Raw genomic sequence first — 13787 nt, forward strand, 5'->3', positions numbered from 1 at the left:
CTTTTTATACATTTTAACATGCATTAATTCTACATATTAGCATGGCTCAGGTGATATTTCATCAGTTGTGTCATCATTTATTAATCAAATCCAATCTCCCTTTATTACCCTTTTTCCTTCCCACTGTAACCAAATCTCTAGTCATCACTATTGTAAACCCAAGTTGATCTATCTTTTGTTCACTATGTGATAGTACTTGTCATTCTGTTTCTGGCTTGTTTCACTTAAATAATGGCTTGTGGTTCCAACCATTTTGGTGCAATCATCGGAGTTCATTCTTTTTTTAAGAATGAATAGCATCCCATTGTGTACACACACCTCATGTTCTCTGTCTGCTCATTAGTTTATAGACACCTAAATTGATTCCCTATCCTAGTTATTGTGAATAGTGCTACAGTAAACTTGAACATACAGGATTTTTTTGGGGGGGGATGCTGATATCATTTCCTTTGGCTCTTTATGTACAGAGAAGTGATACCTGTTGTTGCGGGTTGAAGATGAGGTGTTCCCCCTCTAAAAGTTCCTGTATTTGTGCCAGAACGTGGAATGATGGATTGTGAGAGATGTAACTTAATTGATCCATCCAGTTTAAATGGACTGGTGATAATTGTGGATAGGGTGCAGGCAGGTGGGGCACAACTGGAGGAGGTGGGTCACTGGGTGTGTGCCTTGGAAGGGTCCTGTTCCCTGTGGTGTCCTCTCCCTGCCTCTCTCTCCCGCTCATCCCCTCTCTGTTCATTGCTGTCATTGGAGGGAGCACCTTCCCTTCATGACACACTTCCCCCAGCCTAGGTGTCTGTCTATGGATGAATGAATAAATAAAATATAGTATATATACACAATGGAGTTTTATTCAACCATAAAGAAAAGTGAAATTGTGTCATTTGCAGGAAAATGGATGGAACTTGAAAAAATTATGTTAAGTAACATAAGCCAAACTTAGAAAATCAACGTATGTTTTCTCTTGTATGTAGAAGGCAGAGAGGAAAAGGGAAAAGAATCGAATGGGGAATATCATGAAAATCAAAGGAAGGTCAGTAGAGGAAAGGGACCAGAGGGAGGGAGGAGCTGAAGGAAAGGGGAAATTCTAGTGAATGATATTGGCCAAATTATACTTTTCTATTTTGTCTACGTACGCATATGTAACATCAAATTCCACCATTAAATACATCTATAATATACTAAGAAAAGAGGAGACAAAATAAAGCAACAAAAATTTAAAGATCATCTGCTCATTCTTTTATTGGATCACTTTGCATTTTAGTTTTTTGTTTGTTTGTTTGTTTTAGGGTGTTAAACTTTTGTCACACAAATAGATGGAAAATATTTTATATAACCTGTATGCTGATTCTTCACTCTATTGGTTGTTTACTTTGTTGTGTAAGATCATTTTAATTTGATGTAATATATTTGTGCATTTTTGTTTTTGTTTTCTGTGCTTTGAGATTATATGCAAAAAAATCATTGCCTCCATCAAAGCCTTGCAGAATTTTTCCTGTATCTTCTAGCAGTTTTAGAATGTCTTTAGCATGTCTTATGTTTATGCATTTGACACCGGCCACTTTGAGTTGATTTTGTGCAGATGAGAGGTAAGAGTCAACTTTCAATTCTTCGCATGTGGGATTTACAATTCTCATAGCTGTACTGAAAAGGGTGACTTTCTCCAATGTATGTTTTTGGCTCCTTTTTTCTTCTGGGACCTCTATTTTGCCCTTGGTCTATGTGTGTGTTTATGCTACTGTTCTCACTATGCCTCTGTCCTATGTCTGGAAATTAGGAATCAGGATGCCTTCAGTTTTGTTCTTTTTGTTCAAGATGATATTGGCTACTTTGTTTTTATATGATTTTGTATAAATTTTAGGACTATTTTTCCTAGTCCTATAAGAATCTCATTGGTGTTTTCATGGGGATTGTATTTAATCTGTAAAATTTTTTGAATTTTATGAACTTTTTAACAGTAATAATTCTTCCAATGCATGAACATGAGACAGGGGCTTTACATTTTCTCTCTCTCTCTCTCTCTCACGCACACGTGTGTGTGTGCATGTTGTATTTAATTTCTTTAATCAATGCTTCAGAAAGATGTAGAGATCTTTCACTTCCTTGGCCAAATATTTTCCTATATAATTAACTTTCTGTTGTACTTTTTGTGAATGGGATTCCTTTCATGATTTCTTTCTCAGAAATCCTCTTATTAGTATATAAATATTCTACTGATTTTATTAATATTGACATTGCTTTCTGCAATTTTCTGAATTATTTCTAGTAGTCTTTTGGAGGAGTCTTTAAATTTTTCTCTACTCAGAATCATATAATTCACAAATGGAAAATTTGACATTTCTCCTTCCTATTTACATCTTATATTTCTTTATCTTATTGCTCTGGCTAAATCTTGTCCTTCTATATTTAGTAAGAACTGTGATAATGAATATCTTTAGTCTGTTCTAGATTTAGGGGAAATGATTTATGGTTTCTGCATTTATTTTTATACCAACTGCATTTTTGCTCTTCATACCCTTAATTATGTTAAGGTACAATACTTCAGCAGCTATTTTGTTCAGGGTTTTTATCATGAAATTATTGGTGATTTTATTGAAATGCTTTTTTTAATCCTTCACTGTGTTGCTGTGATGTATTATATTAACTAATTTGCCTATGTGAAGCCACCTATGCTTCACTTGGAAAAATCAAGCTTCCTCATGGTGAATGATCTTTTAGATGTACTGTTGAATTTTATTTGCTAGTACTTTTTGAGAATTTTTGCTGTACATCAATGATATTGATCCATAGATTTTTTTGCTGTGTTCTTTTATGGTTTTTGTATCAGAATGATGCTGGACTTGAAGAATGAGTATGAGTTTCTTTATTGAAAATTGTACGGAATTTTTGTCAAAACACAATGTTGTTTGTTCTGTGAGTTTACTATAATTCAGCACTGAAGGCATCTTGGTGGTCTATGAACAGAGTCAGTGTGGTGTTTGCTTCAATTGTGTGACTATTGATATAATATGATATGTAATATGTACATGTAACATGTAATGCTGGGCCATAGCACACAATTATGGTCATTAGAGCTCATTCAACTTCCAGTTCTGATCCCTGTAATCTGTGTGAATGATGGTATCCTAGGTTCACAAAATCTCTGTTTCCCCATTTGTCCAATAAAAAATAATAGTCTCTGCCCTGTGGTCCCGAGGATCTGGGGAGTTGGGATGTTAAATAGCAAATGCTATGTACATTTACTTAGTTACATGATGACGTGTGTTTTGTATTTCAAAATGTTTAAGTTGTACTACCTAGTTTATGCTTAGAAACTTGGGATGTTAGTTCAATATTTTAATATATTTAAAAGACTTGATTTTCAATGACAAGCTATCTTACGGTTTGATGAAGTATTACATGTTCATTACATGTTTATGTTTATATAAAAGTCTGAGATACACTTATTTCTTCCAAGTCATGAATTTCCACCAATCATCAATCTGAGAATGCAGCATATTGAGCAATATTTTGGATCAAATGGTTCATTTTTTCTTAATTCTACCTGCACTTTGGTAGCAGCAGAGGTCCTGTGCTTGTGTGCATATTTTCTTGCTTATTTGTTTTAAATGTCTATTCCTGTGATCTATCCCAGAGTCACTGAACTAGATTGCTATGGATAGAAGTTTGGAAAGGAGAGAGTGTAAACAACAGTTTGCTTTTATCTTTATCAGATGACCATTGTGCACTTGGAAGGGATCAGTACTTATCTAGTTGATTGCCTCAGTGATTTATGTCAAAGGGACACATTTTGAATAACAGGGAGCACTATAAAAGCTTTACATTGATTGAAATTTCACAGTTGTCTCAGTAGTAGAAGGCTTCATGGATCCAGTCGTGGTCCTGGTGATCAGTCTCTCCTGTCTGCTTCTCCTCTCACTATGGAGACAGAGATCTGGGAGAGGGAAACTCCCACCTGGACCCATGCCTCTGCCAATCCTTGGGAATATCCTGCAGATAGATGCTAAAAACTTCCCCCAAACCTTAACTAATGTAAGTATGTCGATGCTTCTCCAGTGGCTTGTAAAAGGTAAATAAATCAATCCTTCATTTTAAATTAAATATATGCACAAGGCAATTTGTTAAAACAGATTGTTGCACACCAGATACTCTGTGGATTTTGATGTTTCCCTTGATTTTTGTAGTTTTCTATTTTTAGAGGTATGTAGTTTCTATTCTTAGAGTGTAATGAAACAATGCAACTGGGATAAAAGAAACATTTAAATTTAATACTTTGATGGCAATATTAAAATTGCAATCTAGAGTACAACTTCTCTTCATTGTTTCATAGTCATTTGCTGGGATTTTCTGTTTTCTGCACATTCTAATATGTCCATGATGCTTTTGAGTGAATTTGTAGTAAGTGTGTCTTTTCTTTCCAATTTTAACTATTTGTTCAATATCTCTCTTTATTGAAATGGTCTTTGAGTCCCTGATTTTCTCTCTTAATTCATTCCTTAGGGTTTCTTTAGTTTATTGAACATTTTGAAGATCAGTTTTTTCTCTCTTTCTCTGAAATTTCATGCCCTTTCCCATCTGTGGACTACTTTTAGGGGATCTGTGAATTTAGGGAAATATTTGTGTATTTTCATCAAGTTTTCAGAGGTCTTGGACTTGCACTTCAATTGAGATGGATTCCACTTTCCCTTTTTATAGCAATGTCCTTTTGTGTGTAGTTTTGTCTCTTTTGTTCTGGGACTTCTCTCAGTTTTTGATATTTGAGGAGGTTCAGGAGTGTGACCTGAGGTCCCCTCTGGTGGATCCTCTTAGGGCCTGGTTGTTGGTTTCAGGTTTTTGTCCCCTCAAGTCTATGTGTTGAAGTAATATTGAAGATGAGGTGGGGCTAGATAATGAGTGGGGTGAGATTCCTTGTTACTGGCTCAGTTGGGAGTGTTGCTTGGGAGTTTACCCTGTGAACCCAAAGTGACCCACTCTCTTTCCAGCCCCACTTAGAGGAAGTGGTGGGCCAGGAGCAACACTGTTGCCCACAGATTACAGCCTTAAGACAATGTCCAGTATCTATTTTGACATCTGGAACACTAATTGCCACCTATAGAGAGATTGTGGAATCAGCAATAAAAAACTGTGAATGAGATCAGTCATTAGACAGCTGGCATCTAGTACATTGCCAGCTGTGTTAATAATCATGACAACCTGAGTGAGGTAGGAATTGCATAAAGTATATAATTCTATATTTGATCAAATTGCACTTTCTTAGGTGGAGAGAAAATAGGATAGAAAAGCCGGGAATGTTTGAACAGTTCTAAAAAGTGAAGACTGGTGAGGAATAAGATAGATCACAAATGTTGACTATAAAGTAAAAGGAATAAAAAAAACTGTAAATAGTTTACATATAACAAGAGGTAGAGGGAACAAAAACGTTGAACTGTTATTGGGAGAAGAGAATGAAGAAGAGGCACTAAGAAGGAGCAAAACCAAGGAACAGTCAACAAGCAAATGTATGATCAGCACAATTCAAACCATGCATGAATACACCCATCCTCCGTAAAACCAAGGCCAAGTAATAAATAGGTGCAGATGAAAGTAGTAGAGATGAAAGCAAAATTATATAAACATTTATGATACCTCTGGTTATCAGTGATGAGTTCAGCTTCCTCAAATGTTGAAGTTTGAACATTAGAGAAGCATGCCGAGGCAAGCCTATAGAGCAGATGTTATTTAAAAGAAGGAACCCAGACTTCTCCTGGGTGAGAGAAGGGGGCCATGGCTGGTATTTTGGTATCCCGAGATGTAAGGGCACCCTTCATCTTTCATAGACTGAAGTTTCCTTTGTTCTCTGGCTCTCTCCCCCCTTATCTCTCTTTCTTGCCTATGTGACTAGGCCCAGGAGATGCAGGTGGGATGGCCAAAATGTGAGAAGCAGATGGGCATGGGGAGGGGCCAAGTGGAGTGATCCAGGCAGGAAGCAGCCCAGGGGGCATTAATTAACAACTCCCCATATGCAATTTTTGGGAGGAGTAGTATAGGCAGGTAACTTGGTGATTAAGGGCTCTGGATACACTGGCATTCCAATCTCCCAGGGGCAGTCTCCAATTTCCAGGATATAAATTGGCCTCCATTTTCTCAATTCAAACCAAGCACCTATCTATCCTAACTGCCTGTCTTTAATTCTGCCTTCCTATACATATATTGAACCATTTGTGCTTTGAGAAGTCACATGCACACACACACATATACACAAACCTTGCACAATGGAAAAAAATAAAATATAATAAAATACAATGAAATGATATTTGAAAAAAATTTTAACTTTTTAAATTAATTTTAAATACACATGACAGTAGAGTGTACTTTGATTGATTACACATACACGGAGGACAACCCACTGTAATTAGGATTCCATTTTTTGTGGTTGTACATAATGTGGAGTTTCACTAGTTGTGTATTCATTTATGAGCAAAGGAAAGTTATTTCTGATTTATTCCACTGTCTTTTGTCTTCCCCTTCCTTTATTCCCCTTTGTCTAATCTAATGACCTTCTATTCTTCTGCTTCATATCCTTCCTTGTTGTGGGTTAGCATTCACATATCAGAAAACCTTTGGCCTTTGTATTTATGGTACTGGCTTATTACAATGAGACTGATATTGTCCAGTTCCATCCATTTATAGGCCAATGCCATAATTCCATTCTTCTTCATGGCTAAGTAATGTTCAAATTATTGTATATATATCACATTTTCTTAATTCACTGATCTGTTGAAGGACACCTACTTTGGTTCCATAGATTGGCTATTGTTAATTAAGCTGATATAAACATTGATGTGGCTCTGTCACTGTAGTATGCTGCTTTTTAAGTGCTGTGGGTATGAACTGAAGAGTGGGATAACTGGGTTAAATTGTGGTTCCATTCCAAGTTTTCTAAGGGAAACTGCTTTCCAGAGTGATTGCACCAATTTTCAGTACCACCATCAATGTATGAATGAACATCTTCCCCCACATCCTCACCAATATTTACTGTTACTTATATTCTTACTCATTGCCATTCTGACTGGGGTCATTTCTCTAGAGATGTTGACTTTTTTATATATTTGTTGATCATTCGTATTTCTTCTGTGAAATACACGTTAAGTTCCTTTGCCCATTTTTTATTGGATTTTTGGGGGGTTTTGGATGTTAATTATTTTGAGTTAATTTTAAATTTTTTTCTATTTTTTAACTTTTATTTTTTTATTATCTTTTCTTGACAGTGATATTTTCTTTTTTTTATTGTAAACAAATGGGATACATGTTGTTTCTCTATTTGTAAATGGAGTCAAGGCATACCATTTGTGTAATCATAAATTTACATAGGGTAATGTTGGTTGATTCATTCTGTTATTTTTTCCCTGCCCCCCACCCTCCCATCCCTCTTTTCCCTCTATACAGTCCTTCCTTCCCCCATTCTTGCCCCCTTCCCTAACCCTCACTCTAACCCTAAAAGTAATCCCTCCCATGCCCCATTACGTATCATCATCCACTTATCAGCGAGATCATTCTTCCTTTGGTTTTTTGAGATTGGCTTATCTCACTTAGCATGATATTCTCCAATTTCATCCATTTGCTTGCAAATGCCATAATTTTATCATTCTTTATGGCTGAGTAATATTCCATTGTATATATATGCCACAGTGTCTTTAACCATTCATCAACTGAAGGGCATCTAAGTTGGTTCCACAATCTGGCTATGGTGAATTGAGCAGCAATGAACATTGATGTGGCTGTGTTTATGTAGTATGCTGATTGTAAGTCCTTTGGGTATAGGCTGAAGAGTGGGATAGCTGGGTCAAATGGTAGTTCCATTCCAATTTTTCTGAGGTATCTACATACTGCTTTCCAGAGTGGCTGCACTAATTTGCAACCCCACAAGCAATGTTGAGTGTACCTCCTTCCCCACATCCTTGCCAACATCTATTGTTGCTTGTATTCTTGATAATCGCCATTTTAATTTGGGTGAGATGGAATCTTAGGGTAGTTTTGATTTGCATTTCTCATATTACTAGAGATGTTGAACATTTTTCCATGTTTGTTGATTGCTTGTAGGTCTTCTGTGAAGTGTCTATTCATTTCCTTAGACCATTTGTCGATTGGGTTATTTGCATTCTTGGTGTAGAGTTTTTTGAGTTCTTTATAGATTCTGGAGATTAGTGCTCTATCTGAAGTATGATTGGCAAAGATTTTCTCCCACTCTGTAGGCTCTTTCTTTGCATTGCTGATAGTTTTCTTTGCTGAGAGAAAGCTTTTTAGTTTGAATCTATCCCAGTTGTTGATTCTTGCTTTTATTTCTTGTGCTATGGGAGTCCTGTTGAGGAAGTCTGGTCCTAAGCCGACATGTTGAAGCTCTGGACCTACTTTTTCTTCTATAAGATGCAAGGTCTCTGGTCTGATTCCGAGATCCTTAATCCATTTTGAGTTTAGTTTCATGCATGGTGAGAGATATGGGTTTAGTTTCATTGTGTTGCATATGGATTTCCAATTCTCCCAGCACCATTTGTTGAAGAGGCTATCTTTTCTCCATTGCATATTTTTGGCCCCTTTGTCTAGTATGAGAAAATTATATTTATTTGGTTTTGTGTCTGTGTCCTCTATTCTGTACCATTGATTCATCTTTCTATTTTGGTACCAGTACCATGCCGCTTTTGTTACTATTGCTTTGTAGTATAGTTGAAGTTCTGGTATTGCAATACCCCCTGCTTCATTTTTCCTGCGAAGGATTGCTTTAGCTATTCTGGGTTTCTTATTCTTCCAGATGAATTTCATGATTGCTTGTTCTATTTCTGTAAGGTACGTCATTGGGATTTTAATTGGAATTGCATTGAATCTGTAAAGCACTTTTGGTACTATGGCCATTTTGACAATATTAATTCTGCCTATCCAGGAACATGGGAGATCTTTCCATCTTCTAAGGTTTTCTTTAATTTCTTTCTTTAGTGTTCTGTAGTTCTCATTGTAGAGGTCTTTCACCTCTTTTGTGAGATTCATTCCCAAGTATTTATTTTTCTCGATGCTATTGTGAATGGGGTAGTTTTCCTAATTTCTCTTTCTGAAGATTCATCACTTATGTATAAAAATGCATTGGATTTATGAGCATTGATCTTGTAACCTGCTACTTTACTGAATTAACTTATGAGTTCTAAAAGTTTTCTGGTGGAATTTCCTGGTTTCTCTAAGTATATAATCATATCATCAGCAAATAGGGATAGTTTGAGTTCTTCTTTTCCTATTCGTATCCCTTTAATTTCTTTGGTCTGTCTAATTGCTCTGGCTAGAGTTTCAAGGACAATATTGAATAGGAGTGGTGAAAGAGGGCATCCCTGCCTTGTTCCAGATTTTAGGGGGAATGCTTTCAGTTTTTCACCATTTAGAATGATATTAGCCATGGGCTTAGCGTAGATGGCCTTTACAATGTTAAGGAATGTTCCCACTATCCCTATTTTTTCTAGTGTTTTGAGCATGAAGTGGTGCTGTATTTTATCAAATGCTTTTTCTGCATCTATTGAAATAATCATGTGATTCTTGACTTTAAGTCTGTTGATATGGTGAATTACATTTATTGATTTCCTGATTTTGAACCAACCTTGCATCCCTGGGATGAAACCCACTTGATCATGGTGTACTATCTTTTTAATATATTTTTGTATGCGATTTGCTAAAATTTTGTTGAGAATTTTTGCATCAATGTTCATTAAGGATATTGGTCTGAAATTTTCTTTCCTCAATGTGTCTCTGTCTAATTTAGGTATCAGGGTAATATTGGCTTCGTAGAATGAGTTTGGGAGAGTTCCTTCCTCTTCTATTTCATGGAATACTTTGAAAAGTATTGGAATGAGCTCTTCTTTAAAGGTTTTGTAGAACTCACCTGAGAACCCATCAGGTCCTGGACTTTTCTTTGTTGGTAGGCTTTTGATGACTTCTTCTATTTCATTACTTGAAATTGGTCTATTTAAATTGTGTATGTCCTCCTCGTTTAGTTTAGGCAATTCATATGACTCTAGAAACTTGTTGATATCTTTGAAATTTTCTATTTTGTTGGAGTATAGATTTTCAAAATAGCTTCTAATTATGTTTTGTATTTCAATCATGTCTGTTGTGATATTTCCTTGTTCATTCCGAATTTTAGTGATTTGGGTTTTCTCTCGTCTTCTCTTTGTTAGTGTGGCTAAAGGTTTATCAATTCTGTTCATTTTTTCGAAGAACCAACTATTTATTTTGTCAATTTTTTGTATTGTTTCTTTTGTTTCAATTTTGTTGATTTCAGCTCTGAGTTTAACTATTTCCTGTCTTCTACTACTTTTGGTCTTGGTCTGTTCTTCTTTTACTAGGGCTCTGAGCTGTAGTGTTAGGTCATTTATTTGTTGAGTTTTACTTTTTTATTAAATGCGCTCCATGAAATAAATTTTCCTCTAAGTACTGCTTTCATAGTGTCCCAGAGATTTTGATATGATGTTTCTTTGTTCTCATTTACCTCTAAGAATTTTTTAATTTCCTTCCTAATATCTTCTGTTATCCATTCATCATACAATAGCATATTGTTTAATCTCCAGGTGTTGGAGTAATTTCTGTTTTTTACTCTTTCATTTATTTCTAATTTCAATCCTTTATGATCTGATAGAATGGAAGGAAGTGTCTCTATCTTCTTGTATTTGCTAACATTAGCTTTTTGGCAAAATATATGGTCTATTTTAGAGAAGGATCCATGTGCTGCTGAGAAGAAAGTGTATTCATTCTTCGTTGGATGGTATATTATATAAATGTCTGTTAAGTCTAAATTATTGATTGTGTTATTGAGTTCTACGGTTTCTTTGTTCAATTTTTGTTTGGAAGATCTGTCCAGTGGTGAGAGAGGTGTGTTAAAATCACCTAGTATTATTGTATTATGGTCTATTTGGTTTCTGAGATTGAGAAGGATTTGTTTGACATACATGGGTGAGCCACTGTTTGGGGCATAGATATTTATGATTGTTATATCTTGCTGATTTATGCTTCCCTTAAGCAGTATGAAATGTCCTTCTTTATCCCTTCTGACTAACTTTGGCTTGAAGTCCACATTATCTGAAATGAGGATGGATACTCCAGCTTTTTTGCTGAGTCCATGTGCATGGTATGTCTTTTCCCATCCTTTCACCTTTAGTCTATGGGTATCTCTTTCTATGAGATGAGTCTGTTGCAGGCAACATATTGTTGGATCTTTCTTTTTTATCCAATCTGCCAGTCTATATCTTTTGATTGATGAATTCAGGCCGTTAATATTCAGGGTTATTATTGAGATATGATTTGTATTCCCGGTCATTTGAATCATTTTATTCATTTATTTGTTTATTTTTGACACGACTTGGTTCCTCTTTATTTGAGAGTTCCTTTAGGATAGCTCCTTCCTTTGCTGATTTGCTTCTTTGTTTTTCATCTCTTCCTCATGGAATATTTTGCTGAGAATGTTCTGCAATGCCGGCTTTCTTTTTGTATATTCCTTTAGCTTTTGTTTATCATGGAAGGATTTTATTTCATCGTCAAATCTGAAGGTAAGTTTTGCTGGGTATAAGATTCTTGGTTGGCATCCATTTTATTTTAGGGCTTGATAAATGTTGTTCCAGGCCCTTCTAGCTTTTAAGGCCTGGATTGAAAAATCTGCTGATATCCGTATTGGTTTCCCCCTGAATGTAATTTGGTTCTTTTCTCTCACAGCCTTTAAAATTCTGTCTTTATTTTGTATGTTAGGTATTTTCATTATAGTGTGCCTTGGTGTGGGTCTGTTGTAATTTTGTGTATTTGGAGTCCTATAAGCCTCTTGAACTTGATTTTCCATTTCATTCTTCAGATTTAGGAAATTTTCTGATATTATTTCATTGAATAGATTGTTCATTCCCTTTGTTTGTTTCTCTAAGCCTTCCTCATTCCCAATAATTCTCAAGTTTGGCCTTTTCATGATATCCCATAGTTCTTGGAGATTCTGTTCATGATTTCTTACCATCTTCTCTGTTTGTTCAACTTTTTTTCAAGGTTAAATATTTTGTCTTCAATATCTGAGGTTCTGTCTTCCAGGTGTTCTATCCTATTGGTTGTGCTTTCTATGGAGTTCTTAATTTGGTTTATTGTTTCCTTCATTTCAAGGATTTCTGTTTGGTTTTTTTTCAATATCTCTAACTCTTTATTGAAATGGTCTTTTGCTTCCTGTATTTGCTCTTTTAACTGTCGATTGGTGCATTCATTCAATGCCTGCATTTGCTCTTTCATTTCATTGTTTGCTTCCCTTATCATGTTAATTATGTACATTCTGAACTCCCTTTCTGACATTTCTTCTGCCATGCTGTCATTGGATTTTATTGATGTAACATCCAGATTTGTTTGAGGCATTTTCTTCCCTTGTTTTCTCATGTCGTACAGGTATCAGTGGACTGCTGAGATGTTGCAGATTTCCTCTATTGACTTATAATGTCCCTGAAGATTGCTAGTGTATCTCCTCTTATCCTTCAGTAGCCTGAAGTCTTGGAGGAAGTTGATAATGCGGTGCTCCCCAAGGAAGCTGCCTCTCTAGGGGTGGTGGTCTTCAGGTGGTTTATATTCTGTGCTAGTGGGCAGAGGTGCCTCCACTTGTTGACCAATAGTCCAGGCTGCGGGCTGAGGCAAGGCCTGTTTGGGCCTGTGTCTCTGGTTTTACCATCCTTGTGGGAAAACCTCACCCGGTGGGGAAGACTCACCCAGTGGGGAGGTCTCGCTGGTCAGTTCCCCTCCTAGAGGTTCCCCTCAGTCCACAACTACTCCTGGGCAGGGCAGCCTTCCCAGGCAACGTTCCCAGGGGCCTGGACCTACCTCCTGGGCCTGGGAGCCTCACCCTTCGCAGATGAGTCTCCTTAGGTTGCCCCTCCTCAGAGAAGCTGCCTGCAGTCCTGGAACCTTCGCTCCACCCCTCAGCTTGTCTCTGTGTAGCTCTTTCACCAAAAGGTGCCTAGGTCCCAGGACCGTGCTTTGCACCTAATCACCTAGCTATGCGACCCCTCCTCTGAGCAGCCACCTGGAGCCTCATACATATGCTACAAGCCCCAGTGACCTGCTGCTCGCCTCTTCCTCCAGGCAGCCACCTGGTGTTCTGTGTGGGCGCTTGGAGACCAAGCAACTCACTGCTCACCTCCACCTCCTCAGGACAGCCCCCCAACGTTGTTCAGGTGGTTGCTCTGAGTCCAAACAGCTCGCCGCCCAGCTCTTCCTCTGGCAGCCACCGGAGCCCTGGCAGGTTGCTCCGAAACCAAGCGTTGTGCTGCGCGGCCTCCTCTGCAAAGTTCTCCGCTGTCCGTGTTCACTGCTCCAGCGGGGGGAGGGGTATCTTGCCGCCTGGGCAGGGCAGCCTTCCCAGGCAACGTTCCCAGGGGCCCGGACCTACCTCCTGGTCCTGGGAGCCTCACCCTTCGCAGACCAGTCTCCTTAGGCTGCCTCTTCTCAGAGAATCTGCCCGCAGTCCTGGAACCTTCACTCCTCCCCTCAGCTTGTCTCTGCAGCTCTTCCACTGAAAAACCACCTAGGACCTGGGACCCTATTCTGCACCTAATCGCCTGCCTATGCAGGCCGTCCTCTGGGCAGCCGCCGAAGCCCGGCGGTTTACTCTGAAACCAAGCGCTGTGCTGAGCGGCTTCCTCTGCAAAGTTCCCAGTGCTCTGTGTTTACTGCTCTAACAGGGGGAGGGGCATCTGGCCAGGCAACTCTACTTCACAAAGTTCCCTGCGTTCCAGGATTACCGCCCCATCCGGGATGCCTCCCCA

General features: G+C 37.9%; 1 pseudogene; it reads left to right on the forward strand.

Moving 5' to 3' along the window:
* The first annotated feature begins 3781 nt into the window (after positions 1 to 3781).
* Positions 3782 to 13787, forward strand: part of LOC124985250 (cytochrome P450 2C19-like) — a 48275-nt pseudogene continuing 38269 nt past the window's right edge.

Source organism: Sciurus carolinensis, chromosome 5 (genome assembly GCF_902686445.1).
Source record: "Sciurus carolinensis chromosome 5, mSciCar1.2, whole genome shotgun sequence".
NCBI classification, from domain to species: Eukaryota; Metazoa; Chordata; class Mammalia; order Rodentia; family Sciuridae; genus Sciurus; species Sciurus carolinensis.